The sequence below is a fragment of the Rhinoraja longicauda genome, chromosome 6 (assembly GCF_053455715.1).
Source record: "Rhinoraja longicauda isolate Sanriku21f chromosome 6, sRhiLon1.1, whole genome shotgun sequence".
NCBI classification, from domain to species: domain Eukaryota; kingdom Metazoa; phylum Chordata; class Chondrichthyes; order Rajiformes; family Arhynchobatidae; genus Rhinoraja; species Rhinoraja longicauda.
The window spans coordinates 36,322,058-36,340,099 of NC_135958.1; the positions used below are offsets into that span (position 1 = coordinate 36,322,058).

General features: G+C 39.4%; 1 protein-coding gene and 1 long non-coding RNA gene across 3 annotated transcripts in view; one reads left to right on the forward strand and one right to left on the reverse strand.

The window, feature by feature from the left end:
• LOC144594375 (uncharacterized) overlaps positions 1-18,042 on the reverse strand; it is a 142,940-nt gene that overhangs the window by 71,195 nt on the left and 53,703 nt on the right. For both annotated transcript variants that reach the window (XR_013547384.1, XR_013547385.1), the window contains exon 2: positions 7,987-8,051. This is a non-coding gene — a long non-coding RNA (uncharacterized LOC144594375). The remainder of the gene's footprint in view (positions 1-7,986; positions 8,052-18,042) is intronic.
• The window catches only part of pmfbp1 (polyamine modulated factor 1 binding protein 1), a 549,552-nt gene that overhangs the window by 36,260 nt on the left and 495,250 nt on the right, over positions 1-18,042 (forward strand). The gene's annotated exons all lie outside the window — the stretch shown is intronic.

Here is an 18,042-nt window from a genome sequence, read left to right on the forward strand (position 1 = left end):
GCTTTCAGAATATTTGCCTTCATCAGCCAGAGTATTGAGTATAGAAGTTGGAAGGTAATGTTACAGTTGTATAAGGGTCTGAAGAAGGGTCTCGACCCGAAACGTCACCCATTCCTTCTCTCCCGAGATGCTGCCTGACCTGCTGAGTTACTCCAGCATTTTGTGAATAAATACCCACAGTTGTATAAGATATTGGTGAGGCCACATTTAGAGTATTGTGTTCAGTTTTGATCACCATGTTATTTGGAAAGATGTTGTCAAGCTTGAAAAGGTGCAGAGAAGATTTATGAGGATGTTGCCAGAATTCAAGGGTCTGAGCTATAGGAAGAGGTTGAGCATGCTAGTACTTTATTCCTTAGAGTACAGGAGGATGAGTGGTGATCTTATAGCGGTGTCCAAGATCATGGGAGGAATAGATCATGTAAATGTACAGTGTCTTGTGCCCATAGGGGAATCGAGAATCAGAGGATATAGGTTTAAGATGAGAGAGGAAAGATTTAATAGGAACCCGAGGGGTAACATTTTTACACAAAGGGTGGTGGGTATATGGAATGAGCTGCCAGAGAAGGTAGTTGAGGCAGGTACTATCATAACGTTTAAGAGACATTTGAACAGGTACATGGATAGGATAGGTTTAGAGGATTATGGGCCAGGCACGGGCAGGTGGGACTAGTGTAGATGGGGCATATTGGTCGGCGTGGGCAAGTTGGGCTGAAGGGCCTGTTTCCATGCTTTATGACTCTGAATGCTGATTGGAGATAATTAGAAATTATAACCTTTTTGTATCCTGTACTTTGGGTTGTATTTTTTAAACATTTATTGGATTTTTTAAACATTATTTCAATAGCAAACACCAAATTGGAATTCAAGGGAGTAAGTTTTTGAACCTCTTTTTTTCTATCAAAGGAAATTGTTTTGCACATCAGTGAAGAGTGGCTTTTTTGATAAATCAGCTCATTTACGGCGTAGGAATTTCATGCTGTTCAATATATTTGAATGGGGAGCCATAGCATGACATATTGTTTTTCTTTTGGCAGTTCATGATGCATCTAAAATAGTCATTTTATGTTTAACGGTGCATGTGTGCTTGCCAGAAATGGTCACTTGAGTATAAATTATAAGTGCTATTAGCCTCACTGTAATTTTCACGACAAAACATGGGCGATTGTTTAAGGCCATTTCTGTTGATGATCTCTGACTATTCTGAAAATTGAAGCAATTTCTTGGCATTAGTGCTTTTGTTCTCCAGGCCCTGATTTTAATATTTCAGTATCATCACCAAACTGTTAAATATTCATTACTTATGCATCAAAACTTTGAAAGTACTGCTTTGTAGAACATTTATGGGAATTATTTTTTCTTTCCATTTCTCTGCAAGATTAGCCTTGTAAAAATGCTGAAATTTGCAATTTGGGCCATTCTTAGTCATGTGTGTGGCCAAAAATGTGAAAAATTGTGGAATACATCTCTTCTAATTCTGAAAGCATTACAGGTATATTGTTTTGTATAGTGTGTATGACTTATATATGTCAAAGTTTATCAAGTGAAAATGTTATATCTTATGCTGACTGTTTAGGGTCAGAGGTCAAATATGACTGGTCACGTGTGTGGCCATATGAGGTCACACACGTGACTAAGAATGGCCCTTTTGTGCAAGCTTCACATGGTATACATTGGCACGTTATCAGCTTTAATTATATGCTAATAGAGACAGCGCAGAGGCATGAAATCCTGCATTCCCATAAATTTAATCCATTTTGATAATGGAGATGCAAATGCAGAAAAAATAAAGTCATCAACATCCAGCTCAAGGGAAGTTGTGCTAATGTATGAAATAGCTTAAAGACATACATTTTGCTCTTTAACCTAACTAAATTTGTAACATAGCATCACTTTTTCACCGGAGCCTTGAACCTCTGTTGATGACTATTTAATAGTGTGGATTGGACATGTTTTATATAACAAAGTTCATCAGACTGAAGAATCCATTAAATCAGAAAGCCAATTTGCTTATGTTTTTGTATGTTAGGATTTTTGGGTAGTGTTGTAATTAGTATTCATCATTAATGGAAGAAATCCTCATTGCAATGATAAAGGCAGATCAGGCAGCATTTGTGGTAAGAGAAAGCATTAACATTTTGCCTTGAAGACACTTCATCAGAATAAAATGAAAGTTTTAAATAGAAAATCTAATTCGTTTGTTATTGTCAACCTTTTAGTTCAGTTGCAATGTTAACTGTCAGGTAGTCTTTTGCTGCCCGACTGATTTTTTAAAAAAAGTAGATATTAATGCTATTAAATGTTTTTCTTAGCTCTGTTTTCTCTACAGCGAGGTAGTTAAATTTTACCCATCAGGTGGAACTTCAGTAGTTAATAATTTTAAAAACACACCTCACTTCCTGATTTTTGTCTGAACTTCATATATGCCGGTAACATATCATATCATATCATATATATACAGCCGGAAACAGGCCTTTTCGGCCCACCAAGTCCGTGCCGCCCAGCGATCCCCGTACATTAACACTATCCTACACCCACTAGGGACAATTTTTACATTTACCCAGCCAATTAACCTACATACCTGTACGTCTTTGGAGACGTCTTTGGAGACATCATATATGAGAACAACAATAACCTACATCATATATGAGAACAACAATAACCTGCATCTTAAATGCTTTTCACTAATGCAGGCTTTTAAGATGCAGGTTCAGGGTTATGTATTGTGATCTTGGTTTTGATTAAGTAGAAATGGACAAACTTAAATCAATCAAGTTTACATTTGAAGGCAACTTTGCGAACTAGGACTTTTGACTTTTTATTTGAAAAATGAAATGTCAAGTTGGGAAGGAAAATTCCGTACTCCATTAAAAGGACACAACAAAGTCTAAAAATGATTTAAAGTACTGTTGGTTGTCCTATCAATATTTACATTTAAAGGTTTCAGCCTGTGTTGTAGTGACAGCTGATCAATATTATCTACTGAATTTATGAATTCGTACTGAAGCAATAACAATGTACTTAGGAAGTGAATAAAGATTTTATACTGACATACTTCACACCAGAGAGAAATGTTTTAAATCCCTGAATGAATCCTTTTGAACAAATAGTACAGTATTAGCTAATATTTATAGATGTCTGTTAGTATTAGCACACCAGCAAAAGCTTATTTCAATGCGTTCATCAACGATGTATATTTGTTGTATGCGATCTGTTTTTCAAAGTGGAAAAATTAATTCAGGTTTTAAAGCATACTTGATATAGAAAAATGGCAATGTATCGATGGAAATGATCGTACATGTTATTGAAAATCTTAGTGTTTTGGATAAATGGGAAACTGGAATTTACATGGAATGAAAGAAATGTAACAATGCTTTGTTATGTAGAAACAAGGAACTGCAGATGTTGGTTTACAAAAACAGACACAAAATGCTGGAGTAACTCAGCAGAGTCAGGCAGCATCGCTGGATAAAACGGATAGGTGAAGTTTCGGGTCAGGATCCTTTGTCAGACTGTTTGTGGGGGGGGGGGGAAGGCGAGGGGCAAGACAAAGCCTGACAGGTAATGGGTTGATACAGGTGGAGGGGGGAGGGGGGGGGGGGTGATAGGCAAATACTGGACAAAGGCCAAAGATGAAAAGAAAATGGTGTGAGATGAAAGGATTGAAGAGTTGTGAATTGTGAAGCCAGAGGAAGGAATGTAGGTAGAAGGGGAATGGGTGGAGCAAAAAAGGTATGAGTGCAGATGGGGCGCAGGTGAAAAAAGGGGATGGGAGAAGGAGAGGGAGGTGGGGGAAGATGAAGGGTGGTGTAGTTATCTAAAATTGGAGAATTGAAATGGTTATACCATTGGTTTGTAAGCTAATGCAATACAAGGTGCTTTTCCTCCAGTTTGTGTGTGGCCTCACTTGGGCAATAGAGGAGGCCCAGGTCAGAAAGGTCAGTTTAGGAGTGGGAAGACGAGCTAAAATAGTTAGCAGCTGGGAGAACCAGAAGGTCTTGGTGGACCGAGTGCAAGTGTTCGACGAAAAGGTCTCCGAGACGCACATCATCCCGCCGATATACAGGAGGCCACGTTGGGAACACTACATGCAGTAGAAGAGGTTAGGGGTGCATGTAGTGATGATCCATTCTTGGTGAACAACATATTACTTTCAAACCAATATGCATATTTTGCCCTATCTATCCTAATTTCTTCTAAGTGGAGTTCTATTTGGTCTGAGAGGATAGTAAGCAAGGGGCCTCTCTGGTCATGACTCATAGTGCCCACGGATTCTGTTGATGATTTATGCCACCAATTGAGGTGAGTGTATTGCAGGATACATACAGGATATTTGGTAGACAAATTTGGAACATTGGCTCGTTCCATGGTAATGCTATCGTGTCAGGTTTATGAGAAGCACTTTGCAGGATCTAACAAGTTGGATGCATCTTTGCTATGTCCAGTGCTTATCTCTAAGTCTCTTGATGCTGGATGTTTGTTACGTTTTACTCCTATTATGTTTCATGTAATAGTTTTCTACGCTATTTCAAAGAGCAATTTAGAGTAGAGCACATTTCTATGCGTGTAGCATCTTATGCAGGCCAGATATTTAAGGGCAACAGAAACCCATGAGCCTTATGCCAATCAAATAGTTTCATGGACTAATACTTGTTTTTAGCTCTAGTTTATTTAATTCACTTAATATAATTTTCCCAGCTGCAGTGGGGTGGATTTAAACTAACATTTTCTAATGTTTAATGTAGGTTGATCAATTAATGTGTAGGAAGGATCTGCAGATGTTGGTTTAAACCGAAGTAAACACAAAAAGCTGAAGAAAGGTCTTGGCCTGAAATGTCACCTATTCCTTTTCTCCAGGGATGTTGTCTGACCCGCTGAGTTACTCCAGCTTTTTTGTGTCTATGATCAATTAATGGTTCAGCAATTTAACCTCTGTCCTCTTACATCCTGTTATCAGCATTGTATCTCTCAAAAACAATGTCTGCAACAAATTTCTAAGCTAGTTATGGTTACATATGTATCTTCATTTCTATATTTTACTCTCAGCACAATGTGATGCTTGACCAATACTTTAATGTTTAAATTGTTTCAATATAGAATCATTATTACCCTTGAGCATTATCTACATTCATGTAGGGCGGCACGGTAGCGCAGCGGTAGAGTTGCTGCTTTACAGCGAATGCAGCGCCGGAGACTCAGGTTCGATCCTGACTACGGGTGCTGCACTGTAAGGAGTTTGTACGTTCTCCCCGTGACCTGCGTGGGTTTTCTCCGAGATCTTCGGTTTCCTCCCACACTCCAAAGACGTACAGGTATGTAGGTTAATTGGCTGGGTAAATGTAAAAATTGTCCCTAGTGGGTGTAGGATAGTGTTAATGTACGGGGATCGCTGGGCGGCACGGACTTGGAGGGCCGAAAAGGCCTGTTTCCGGCTGTATAGATATGATATGATATGATATGATAAAATAACTGCAGATGCTGGTACAAATCGATGGTATTTATTTCACAAAATGCTGGAGTAACTCAGCAGGTCAGCCAGCATCTCAGGAGAGAAGGAATGGGTGACGTTTTGGGTCGAGACCCTTCTTCAGACTTACAAAATGCTGGAGTAACTCAGCAGGTCAGGCAGCGTCTCAGGAGAGAAGGAATGGGTGACCCGAAACGCAAACAGTAGAGGTCCCAGCGGGTCGAGACCCTTCTTCAGAAGAAGAAGGGTCTCGACCCGAAACGTCACCCATTCCTTCTCTCCTGATTTGCTGCCTGATCTACATTCATGTGATTGCTAGGGTAGACTTTTAGTTATCCTAGACATCGTATATTATGAGGTAGTAATGTATAACATCACAATTGATATTTGAAACATATGTAGAAATTGTAAAAGGAATATGCTTTAATTTCAAAAATATTTTATGCTCATCAGTCTGTATTCTTATTCCACTGTCTGGCAGTTACTAGCAGTCCTTGCAGGCTGGCAGGGACAATTTTTCTCCTCACTCTGACAATTTACTTTACAAGACGTACAGGTATGTAGGTTAATTGGCTGGGTAAATGTAAAAATTGTCCCTAGTGGGTGTAGGATCGTGTTAATGTACGGGGATCACTGGGCGGCACGGACTTGGTGGGCCGAGAAGGCCTGTTTCCGGCTGTATATATATGATATGATATGATATGATAAGAGATTCTGAAGTAAAATTTCTGAATGAAGTCAATAATTAAGCCCATGTGCAGAATTTGAAGCTGAAGCTGCAACATGGCGTGATGTCAAATGATTAGGGATAAAATTGAAGATTTTTCAATCATACTGCATAGAACTATTACTTCCTTAGCATGGAGTAGAATAGGATTGGTCAACTATGATAAAATTATTTGCAGAGACGTTGGCTGCTGGCTGCAAGATAATGCCGTGGAGATAAATGGCAAATATTTGACCCATTAGTCTTCTTGGTTGACAGAAAATACTTTTGTCGAGGTAAATGCATGGTCAAAACCTTTCCATTGATCTCTTGTGATAATTATGAAGGGCATCTGATAACATTGCCAGTAGATTTTACTGGTATTTGGGGAGTGGGAAATGAAATTCAATTGCACAACACTTTTTTTATTTCGGTGTCATGCAAAAACTATTTCTGGGTTTTCCAGAAACCCAATTGGAAATTTCTTGCTATAAATTGCCTTTGAACATCTAATGAGATTTCTACGTCGCTGTCGCACATGGGATGATGTTATACACCATGCACTGCTCCGCTTGAGCCATGCACGGAAACTTCAGTAAAATGCTCAGGACCTGTTGGGTGCTGCCAGGGCAGCCATGTTTTGGGACCCTGAACAGTGTGACACATACTTATTTTGGCCATCGGCCATCAAACCATTCCTCCCCCCCCCCCCCCCCCCCCCACCACCACCCATAGATATAGAACAACACAGTACAGGAGGAACAGGCCCTTCGGCCCACAATATCTGTGATGAGCATCATGCCTTGACCAACTCTTCTCTGCTTGCATATAATCCCTATTCCTCCACTATTGGCATATTCATGTGCCTATCCTGACCCATTTTAAGAAAACCGTACCATGATTCCATACAAGACTTGGGTTTCACCTCCTGACTCTACGGTTTTCTCATTTCTCTCATTTTCCCCTCATTCCTCTCATTTCCTCACCTTCCCACTCACCCCACACACACTCCACAGAGGCCTCCAAACCCAAAACAACCAGGTAGGTGGTGGTGATGGGGGTTTCACAACCAAGATAGTCATTAGTCTTCTGCTGCAGTCCCCTTTGTGTACTCAAGAGAGAGTTCCTTCACTTTCCTTTGTCACACAATATGTTTGACTCTACTTCTACCCGAAGTGGATCAGCTTTTCCTCTTTTCTGCTCTCTCTATTCTATGTCCATTCCATGATGGCATGTAATTTGGGTCCACCACAGATCAAATTCCCAGTGCAAACTAGAGACAAACAAGTCAGTAACAGCATTTAAAAGTAATTTAGACAGGTACATGCATAGGAAAGGTTTAGAGAGATATGGACCAGATTCTGGTAAGTAGAAATAGCTTAGATGGGGCATCTTAGTCAGCGTGGATGAGTCAGGCTGAAGCGCCAGTTTCCGTGCTCTATGATGCTGAGTCTTTGTTGTACCCAAACCCTCATCTTAGTCAGTCTTGTCCAATGTTACACCTTGCATCCTTTTGGCTTCCTGCTCAAGTTGAGTCAATCCTCTGGACAAATGGGAAACTGTTCAACCTCTGCTTCCATTCCCAAATCAAGGTAACTTCAACATCGTCAAGTTGTGGTACACTGACAATACTTGCATAGGCTTGCAGTTGGATGTCAAGCTCCAAGTCAATGTTAACTCATTTGATGAAGTTTGTGCGGTATGGACCTTGTGTTCAACAAAATTTGTTTTCGACAAAATAAAAGACATACAGCAACACCACTCACTGACAATGAATGTTCAGGACGAGACCTTGGAAATTCTGATCACTTACCATATCTCAGCAGCCAACTCTCAGCAAAGACGGACATCAAAAATGAAATTCACCACGGTTCCAGTCTGAGAAAACAAAGGTTTGACGGTCAGGACCCCAGCCTGATACAGAACTCTCGGTCTACTAGGACCGCTGATCATGCCATCTTATAAATCTCAGAAAATGATTGCCTGCAGTAGGCAATGGAATGGTGCCATCATTGTTGTCCTCCAAATGAACTGGCCTGGTAAATCAGCCAACATCAGCATTCTCTGTTAGGCTGATAATCCTCTCATTGAGGCTCTCATCACACTCCATCGCTACAAATTTGTGGGTTATCTGCATGCGCAGTATCACATGTCCAGAACTTCATTCTACTTTGAACTCTTTAGCAGCAAGAAATTGCCAGGGTGGCAAAGGAAATGTGTCAAGGCTTCTCAAAACTTCCATGACAAAATTTCACGTTCTCGAAGAGGTGTGCGAATTCCTGGCTAATGCCCAACCGAAATGGTGAAGCATCTGGGATGGCACAGAGAATCTCAACTGTTCAGGAGAGGGCAAAGGCTATATGAAAACTGTGGAAAGAGTGCATCTCCTCCCTCATTACATCCCATCTGTGCTGATGATCACAACCTCTCATGCCTTCTAGAGTTGGCAGATCCCATTTTAGCCTCATCAGCCACTCAGAACTTGAGGAATCGGAGAGGAAACAAGTTGTCCATAATCCCAAGAGGTTTCCTAAGAAAATGATATAACGATATTTTAATATATGTTTAAAAATATTATAAAGTAGTTTTAAGTTAGTCTGAAGAAGGGTCTCGATCCGAAACGTCACCCATTCCTTCTCTTCAGAGTTGCTGCTTGAACCGCTGAGTTACTCCAGCATTTTGTGTCTATCTTCGGTGTAAACCAGCATCTGCAGTTCCTTACTACACATTTAAATTATTGCTGCCCGTTTGTATCAATTCATTTCTAAAATGTATTTAAATATATAAGATTATGATTATTTTAGCAGTTACATGGTTTTACTTCACTGTTTTCTACAGAGATGACTGAAATATACTTGCTCGAACTACTTAAATGTTTCAACATGACGTTTCTATTAGTTCTGATACCTGATCTGATCTTAATGTTACAGTGAATGATAGATGGATAGATAATCCTGGCTGTCTACAGAGATTGATGGTTAGATTGATTGATCGCCTAATCATTTGAGGAAATGGGCCTGAAAATGAATGCAACTCTGCCCTTGGCTTTCAGGGAAAATTGCAAAGTTACAGGGTAATGTGCTAAGACAAGATTTCATTTACGGTTAATATGTAGTCATTGGATCCTGTACAATCCTCACATGATTAAAAAAAAGATGAAAATCAAGTTATATTGCTTACATATAATTTTCAGATTGATACTTTTTGCTTGAGGAGATCTAATGAATTTTTTTACATGGAAATGTTTAACACTTTTTACAAGGATGTGTTGAGGTAGGGAAGAGTACGGGTCACTGATTTGTCCTTTCACATGCTCTGTCATTTCTGAAGTGCTATTGAGTAGTGAAACCCTGAAGGAACAAATTATATTCAGTTTGATTATAAAACTGTAGGTTATGTAGGTATGTAGGTTAATTGACTGGGTAAAATGTAAAAATTGTCCCTAGTATGTGTAGGATAGTGTTAATGTGCGGGGATCGTTGGGCGGCGCGGACTTGGTGGGCCAAAGGGGCCTGTTTCCGCGCTGTATCTCTAATTCTAAAGAAAATATCTAAATAAAAGTAATGATTTGTTGCTGAATAAGTTTTGGATTAAAATCAATTTCCAGTTGTTATATTCAAAACAAATAGCTAATATATATATGAAATAGCTCTAATCTAGACACGTGAAAATCATGTTCATGTGATCCAGGTGGCGCAGAATATTAGTGTACTAATATTTTACTGCTTGCATTGACCTGGAAGAAGGATTTAGTCCAGTGATTTCCGTTTAGTCTGCAGTAGTAAGAGCACCTTCCCTGAAATAGGGGCGATAGAGGATGGATTGGAAGATGGGAGAAGAAAGGAACAATGAATAGGAAGGAACTGCAATAGACAATAGATGCAGGAGTAGGCCATTCGGCCCTTCGAGCCAGCACCGCCATTCAATGTGATCATGGCTGATCATTCTCAATCTGTACCCCGTTCCTGCCTTCTCCCCATACCCCCTGACTCCGCTATCCTTAAGAGCTCTATCGAGCTCTCTCTTGAATGCATTCAGAGAATTGGCCTCCACTGCCTTCTGAGGTAGAGAATTCCAGAGATTCACAACTCTCAGACTGAAAAAGTTTTTCCTCGTCTCCGTTCTAAATGGCCTACCCCTTATTCTTAAACTGTGGCCCCTGGTTCTGGACTCCCCCAACATTGGGAACATGTTTCCTGCCTCTAACGTGTCCAACCCCTTAATAATCTTATATGTTTCGATAAGATCCCCTCTCATCCTTCTAAATTCCAGCGTATACAAGCCTAGTCGCTCCAGTCTTTCAACATATGACGTCCCGCCATTCCGGGAATTAACCTAGTAAACCTACGCTGCACGCCCTCAATAGAAAGAATAGCCTTCCTCAAATTTGGAGACCAAAACTGCACACAGTACTCCAGGTGCTGTCTCACTAGGGCCCTGTACAACTGCAGAAGGACCGCTTTGCTCCTATACTCAACTCCTCTTGTTATGAAGGCCAACATTCCATTGGCTTTCTTCACTGCCTGCTGTATCTGCATGCTTCCTTTCAGTGACTGATGCAGATATCGGTTTACACCGAAGATAGACCCAAAATGCTGGAGTAACTCAGCGGGTCAGGCAGCATCTCTGGAGACAAGGGAAAATGAGGTCTGAAGAAGGGTCTCGACCCAAAACATCAATTATTCCTTTTCTCCTGAGATGCTGGCATTTTACCAGCATTTTGTGTCTATTTTCAAAAGAAAAACAAACCCTTGTGTTCCTTCCCCATTTTAGTTTAGTTCTGATCATTTACAAAGGAAAGCCGTAAATATAGTATGCATCCAATTTTATGGTAAAATGGAGGTGATTGTAACTGTACGGAAACTGAGCTTGACTGGATCAAATATTTTCAAGTAAATGAGGGGTGTTATGGGAATGTTACATGTGTTGCGTATGTGGACTTTTAAAAGAGATTTTTACAAAGTACCACAAAATGGACAATAACATTTAAACCTGTTAGGATTAAGGAAGAGCAATTGGTGAACTTAATTAGGAATTGATGGTGAAGTGAAAAGTGTTTTTTTTTAGTGAGAGAGTATATGTAATCATGTTGTCTAGTGGTCAGTGATGACCTGCACTTGGGTATTAAGACATTCATTTCAGTGTTTGCTGATGACACAAAACTATGAAACTAGAAAGACTTGAGGAGGACACTAGTGAAATAGACAGATGCACGGCAGTTGACATTTAGTCAGGATAGTGTGAAGTGATGGATATTGTCGGAGGAGGTCCATGCGCATGATACATTAGCAGATAAGGTGTGCAATGCTCAGCTGATGGTCTCCTGCACACAATTGTTTTACACAAGCCTGTGCGTAACCTGAATCGTGTTGGAATTAAAGGTTTGAGTTCTGTTTCAGCCTTGGTGGTAAGGCATCCTCTTGCTGTATAACTTTTTCATTATTACCAATTGGCCCTATTCTCTCCTATCTCCCTCCCCACTCCTGGCAATTGTCATTTCGCCTCTGACCAATCTTTACCTATCTGCCCTGGGTACGTGACCATTGAATATCGGAGCCTTCCTTTCAGGAATGCTTCCTTCAGAGAGACTGGGCATAAAATTAATTGTACGTTGAGCGCCCCTGGTCTAAAACTTTCAGTTCTGAATGCCACACTTTAGAGTGGAGAGCAGAGATTTACCGGATGTGTGCCTGGGATAAGTGACTTCAAGTTATTTGTAGATGCTAGAAAGCTAGATTTGCATTTCTAAAAGCTGAGGGAGGTGATGGTGATTTGTATCGTAATGGAACTGTTTCTGATGGCAAAAGGGTCATAAGGTGATTAACATTAGGAAACCTTTTTTTAATACAGTGATGTGGAAGGAACCTCTTTGAAAACATGACAAGGACAAGTCTTTGGTACAGAATCATGAGAGTACAACTAATTGGGTAGCTCCACCTAAGAGCTGTACCAGGCACAATGGGTTCAACATCCTGCATTTGTGTTTTCTAATATGACAATGCTAGAGAGCTCTACATCAACATTAACCAGATCCTTCAGAACAAAGCACTCATCAGTTAACTACTTTCCACATGAGATTGTGGTGAAAGGTCTTAATGGTGGTTGTTGAAATTATCCCGCTTTAGGATGGAGCCTTGCTGGCTGTCAAACTTGTTCTGATGAAATTTACCTGAAACATTATTTTTTTCCACAAATTCTGCCTGACCTGCAGAGTACCTCAATAAAATTCTGCATTTATACACCATTTTGTGGTGTTTGTTGGTGCTTCAGTGTGTCAGTATTCTCCAAACATTTCCACTCATTCAGGCTTGTTGACTTACTGCATAATAACATCAAAGCAAATAATTAATCTGGACGGAAAACTACAGATGTGCATCTATGTTGCCTGTGTGCTGCTTTGAAATTGGCAAAAATGGGTTTAAAATTCATCAACCTTATAATGAGGTAAAATGTAGTTCAATTAAATCTTTGTCAGATTGCTGTAATTAATAGAATTCCATCTTTTGTTCAAGAGGCATGCTACATTTATATATTGACCAAAGTACTCAAAATGACAAAATCTAGAGAATATAGAACATGATTACAAAATTAATGCCGTACCTTCTTCAAGTTGAAAATGTAACCTTTGCAAATACAGCCAGATGTTTGTGAATATATATCCCTTCATGTATGTTCATACAATGTATATGTTGGTATTTAAGAAGTTAAATGTGTCAACCACAAATGTTAATTGAGGCCATTTATGTGTAAATGAGCCATGGATTTTGTGCATTAATTCACATATAATGATATCTTAATGAGTTCAGACAGTTCTAATGAGCATTATTTTACATACTTGCCATAAATATCATGGTTATCAGTATTTCTAATCACAGAACTTATTGTTATTTCCTCTAGTAATAAATAAATAGCATTTTCTAATGTGGCAATATCATGTACAACTGTTCATATTTTGTTGTGTATCTGTTTCTCCTGAAATATTTAGGTATTGATGGGAATGTATTTTTTTCTTCTTTCATGAGATTCATGAGTGTTTGTTCTAAATGGATTATACAAATGTAAATGCAATTATTAAATACTTTGGACACAGGGATATGAATAGATCACAAAGCATTTTTTTCAGTACTGGCCACTCAAACTATCAGAATCCAACATTGTTGCCAGTGAATTTCCCCATTCAATAATGTTTGATTCAGTGTTTGTTATGTTTAGGCTGCACTGTTTACTGACTTGAATGAGGCTTATTGAACAAGTATTAACAGGTTTGCCTGAGTAGTATCTTTTTGAATTTCTGAAGATAAATCTGTGTTTCCAATCACAGTTCTCATAAAAATTTGAATTGAATTTTTAACTCCATTTACTCTATTGCAAAATATATCTATTTCCACTGCAGTATTATTTTCTACTACTTCCACAAAGACCGAGATGTTCATCCATGCTTTTAACATAAAACTTGACTATTCTAATGCCGTCCTGGCTCGCACTTGTATATCCCAACAGCAATAGCCATTTCCATTTCAGAAGATCTTTAAGTTTAGTTTATTATCACATGTGCAGTGAAAAGCTATTGTGATGCGCTAACCAATCAGCAGAAAGATAATAGATTATTATATTCGAGCCATTCACACTTTACAGATACATGATAAGGGAGTAATGTTTAGTGCAAGATAAAACCAGTAAAGTCTGATCAAAGATAGTCCAAGAGTCTCCAATGAGGTAGATAGTAATTCAGGACTGCTCTAGTTGTGATAGATCTCAAGATATGTTTCAGCAATGATTGTCAGAATTAGGATCTTTGGTTTTTTCAGTAAAACAATGAATGTGGGAAGCTAGGAAACCTCTTAAATCCAGCCACCAGAGCAAAGACCAGGAAAAATATTTGGCCATTCTCAGTAATGCATTATTTACTTTGCTTCAAACGATTCAAATGTTGGCAAGGTTACGAAACAAAATGTTCTTGCTGGGGTAAGCCATCTAATAATGGTGCAGCAACAGTGTGCGAATATGTTTGTGCATGACTTTACTTATATTGGCTTGGGTTCAACAGGAGATGTAATGTCTGTTCTACCCAAGTAGGCGTCTGGTGTCTCCATCCAGAGTACACTGGTGGTACTGCAAAAAAGCTGCGCACTACACATTCATTAATCAATTAATATTTATGGGTATGTTTGGAGCACACTTCAGCTGATTTTACAGTTCAAAATAAGATATCTATTTATCAATTTCTATATATGTGTTTAGTTTTCTGTCTTTCCAGAAATCTGTTTACTTTTAATATGTCTGTACACATGTCAGCTGGGAGCAACACCTGGCTTCACAAGTGATAGGAGAAGAAATAGGCCATTTGGCCTATCAAGTCTACTCCGCCAGTCAATCGTGGCTGATCTATCTTTCCCTCCCCATTCTCCTGCCTTCCCATAACCCCTGACACCCACACAAATCAAGTATCTGTCAATCTAAACAATCAAAATATCCATTGACTTGGCCTCCACAGCCTTTTGTGGCAATGAATTCCACAGATTCACCACCCACTGACTAAACAATTCCTCCTCATCTCCTTTCTAAAAGTTCATTCTTTTATTCTGTGGCCTCTGGTCCTAGACTCTCCCACAAGTGGAAGCATCCCCTGCACATCCCTCCTACCCAGGCCTTTCACTATTCACTAAGTTTCAATGAGGTCCCCCTCATCCCTGTAAACATCAGTGAACACAGGCCCAATGCCGTCAAATGCACATAGTCTGACTTGCTATCTCCTTTGTCCCATTCTTAATATTAAAAGCATAATTTCCTAGTTTTATAATGGTAACTGAAGCTTAATAAGATCCCAGAGCATCTTATTAAATTATAGCATATTTTGCAGAAAAATGGTGACATCGTCTTGCTGCTTAATGGCAATGTTAAAAGCTTACTTTCTTTGGAATGGTTCCATTATTCTAAGTCTAGATGTAGCTAGAGAGATGGGACAAATATCTCTACTGTATTAGCTTTGCTCAGTTGATTCAGTTTTGAACTGGAATTGTAGGGGCTATAGGATCAAATTTCATTCCAGAGTTTGAATGCATGAAACTAAGGTGACTCTATTGTGTTGTACTGAGGGAATCCTCGATTATCAGAGGAGCTTTCTTTTAATTTGGTATTAAATGAGAGTTTCATCTAGAAAAAAAAACATTTTTATAATAGCATTTGTAATCTCAGGATGTCCTTTGTACCGTCTCCTGTGATGATGTCTCCCAGTTTTGTTGATTTGGCAATAATGATCCACTTTAACCAGAAAATTAACCAGCATGTGTACCTTCAAGAGTTTCTGTAAAAAGGTATCTTTTTCTGATAGTGCAAGGTTTGTCACCACAAAGCTTGACATGGAGGTTCTGAACACTATCTGCAGAAGCATAGGTCACAAGGGAATAGCACAGCATTTGGTCATTGTGGTGTTTCTTCTTGTGTAGACGTGCTGTTCTTTGCATTCAGGTACATATTCATTTTGTGATTCGGTTGAAGAGGAGTGTTACATGGTGTGCTAATTTTGCAGTAACATAATTTCTCAGCAGTCTGGAACACTAAGGTCTGTACCAAGCCTGCTGTGTAAATAATTTAAGTGCACCGCTTTGCAAATAAAGCATTAGCTCTTGAGATCGTGTCATTACAGTCACTTTTCAATTTTGATTTATGGAGGTATAGAGCATCGTAGCAAGCCTCTGAGTCCATGCTGGCCATCAACATCTCGTTTACTATAATCTTACTCCAATACCATTTTTTAAACTCTGAAGAAGTCTAAAGTCTGACGAAGGGTCTTGACCCGGAACGCCACCTATTCCTTCTCGCCAGAGATGCTGCCTGTCCCGTATTTTGTCTGTCTTCCATTTTTTTACTTCCTGCATTCCCTGCAGCTCCCCCCCCCCTACCATTCATCTACACACCAAGAGGCAATCTACAATAGATATATAATGAAATACTAATGTTGACCCAAATGACTTTTTTTTCCCCCAAAACAACCACTGCTGAATTTGAATGTTGCTTGCAACATCCAGGGTATAAGGATATCCCTGCAGTGCACACCAGTTGCAGAAACTCTCCAATGGGCCAGTGGCTATTGTGTTCTTCCCCAGGAGTATCCAGATATTAGCGCACTCACCGAAGAAAGGCAGAGAGATTTTAAATGATAACATATCAGGAAATGATGTAAAAATTGGATTGACCAAATGATGTAAAAATTGTGCCACATGGATTGGTGTTGGGGCTGCAAATTTTTACAGTTTGTTTGAATTATCTGCACGAGGGATGGAAGGTGGAGAGGAGATTCAAGGGACTGCATGCTGGTTTACAAAGAAATGCTGTGGGTCTGACAGTATCTCTGGAGGACATGAATAGGCATTGTTTAGGGCCAAGACTTTTCTTCAGGCTGATTGTAGTGGGGGAAGAAAGGTTGGAAGAGAGGTGGAGGCAGGAAATGCCAGGCAAGTGATGAGTGGATGCAGGTGAGAGGGGTTTGATTGGCAAATGGTTGGACAAAGGCTAGAGACGAAAAGAGTAAAGGCTGTGAGATAAAGAGGGAAGTGCGAAATGTGAAGTCAAAGGAAGAGATTTGTGTGGAAGGAGATCGGGGTGGGAGGGGAAAGGGGGGGAGGGGCAGGATTGTGCGAGAAATAGTTGTGTATCCAGATGGTATATGTTGGCTAAATTTTCAGATAACAAAGAAAGATAGGAAAATCTGTTGTGAAGAGGATATAAGGAAGGGAGTGAAGAGGAGTAGGTTATGTGAGCAGGCAAAGATCTGACGGTTTGAATAGCATGCGAAAGAAAATGTGAAATTATAGCCAGAAACCTCCAATATAATAGAGATCAAGAAATCTTATTGGGAATTGAGAAGAAATGTTTTCCCCAAATAATGTGGATAATGTGGAGCTGCCTATTATAGGGTGTGACTGAACCAAATAATACAGTTGAACTTAAGGGGAATCCAGACATGCATTGAGTGTTACACTGACTGATTTACGTGAAGAAATACAGAAGGCAGGTTAAATGGAACATTAATACTGATGTGGACTAATTAAGCCCAGTATTTCTTTACTGTCTGCCCTATGTATTTTGCAGAAGGAATAGCTGCCAGTGGAGGATCAATTAAGTTCAAAAATGTTTAAGAGGCTAGAAGTCTAAACTAAGAAAAACTAATCTAGGTCAAATGCAATTTAAAAAAAAGGGACTCAGCATATTTGGAATGCAGATATGCCTTTTACAGTGGTTTAAGATAAAATAGTCTTTTGAATGAATCCCAGATGTTGCCATATAGAATTATACTACCTTTGATGCTACAGTCTATTCAGGAATATGAAAATATTCAGTTTACTAAGTATACCCATCAGATCTGTGCCTGGTGTTTTTCAAAGCAATCCATTTAGTTTTGTTCTCCTCCTCTTTTCCCATAATCCAGGACTTTTGTTTTCACCTGTAATTAATCAAACCTACTCTTTGGTGAGAAGGGTTATTCTGAATCCATATTGATGATATCACGCGACAGTCCAGTCTAAATCCTAATCATTTGTTGCATTAAAAAGATTATCTTCAAGCTAGTTACTGTAAAAGTTGATTTCTTGGAATCTTTCTGAGGAAGCCAAAAAGTGAGATGAGTGGTGTCTTTTATCAACAAAATCTATCCTTTTAAATGCATATGTTTTATTTGCTTTAACCACCCTAATCTATGGTGCATATCTATATATGTATCTCCTCCCATAATGTGGATTATGGCTTCACGGGATTGCATTGAGCCCACCATGTTGTCATGGACTCTGCCGGGCTGACTGCTCTGCTCACACTGTTGACTCGCTTCTTCCGTGTGTGAAACTGGTATGCACACTCAGACTGACCTATCCCA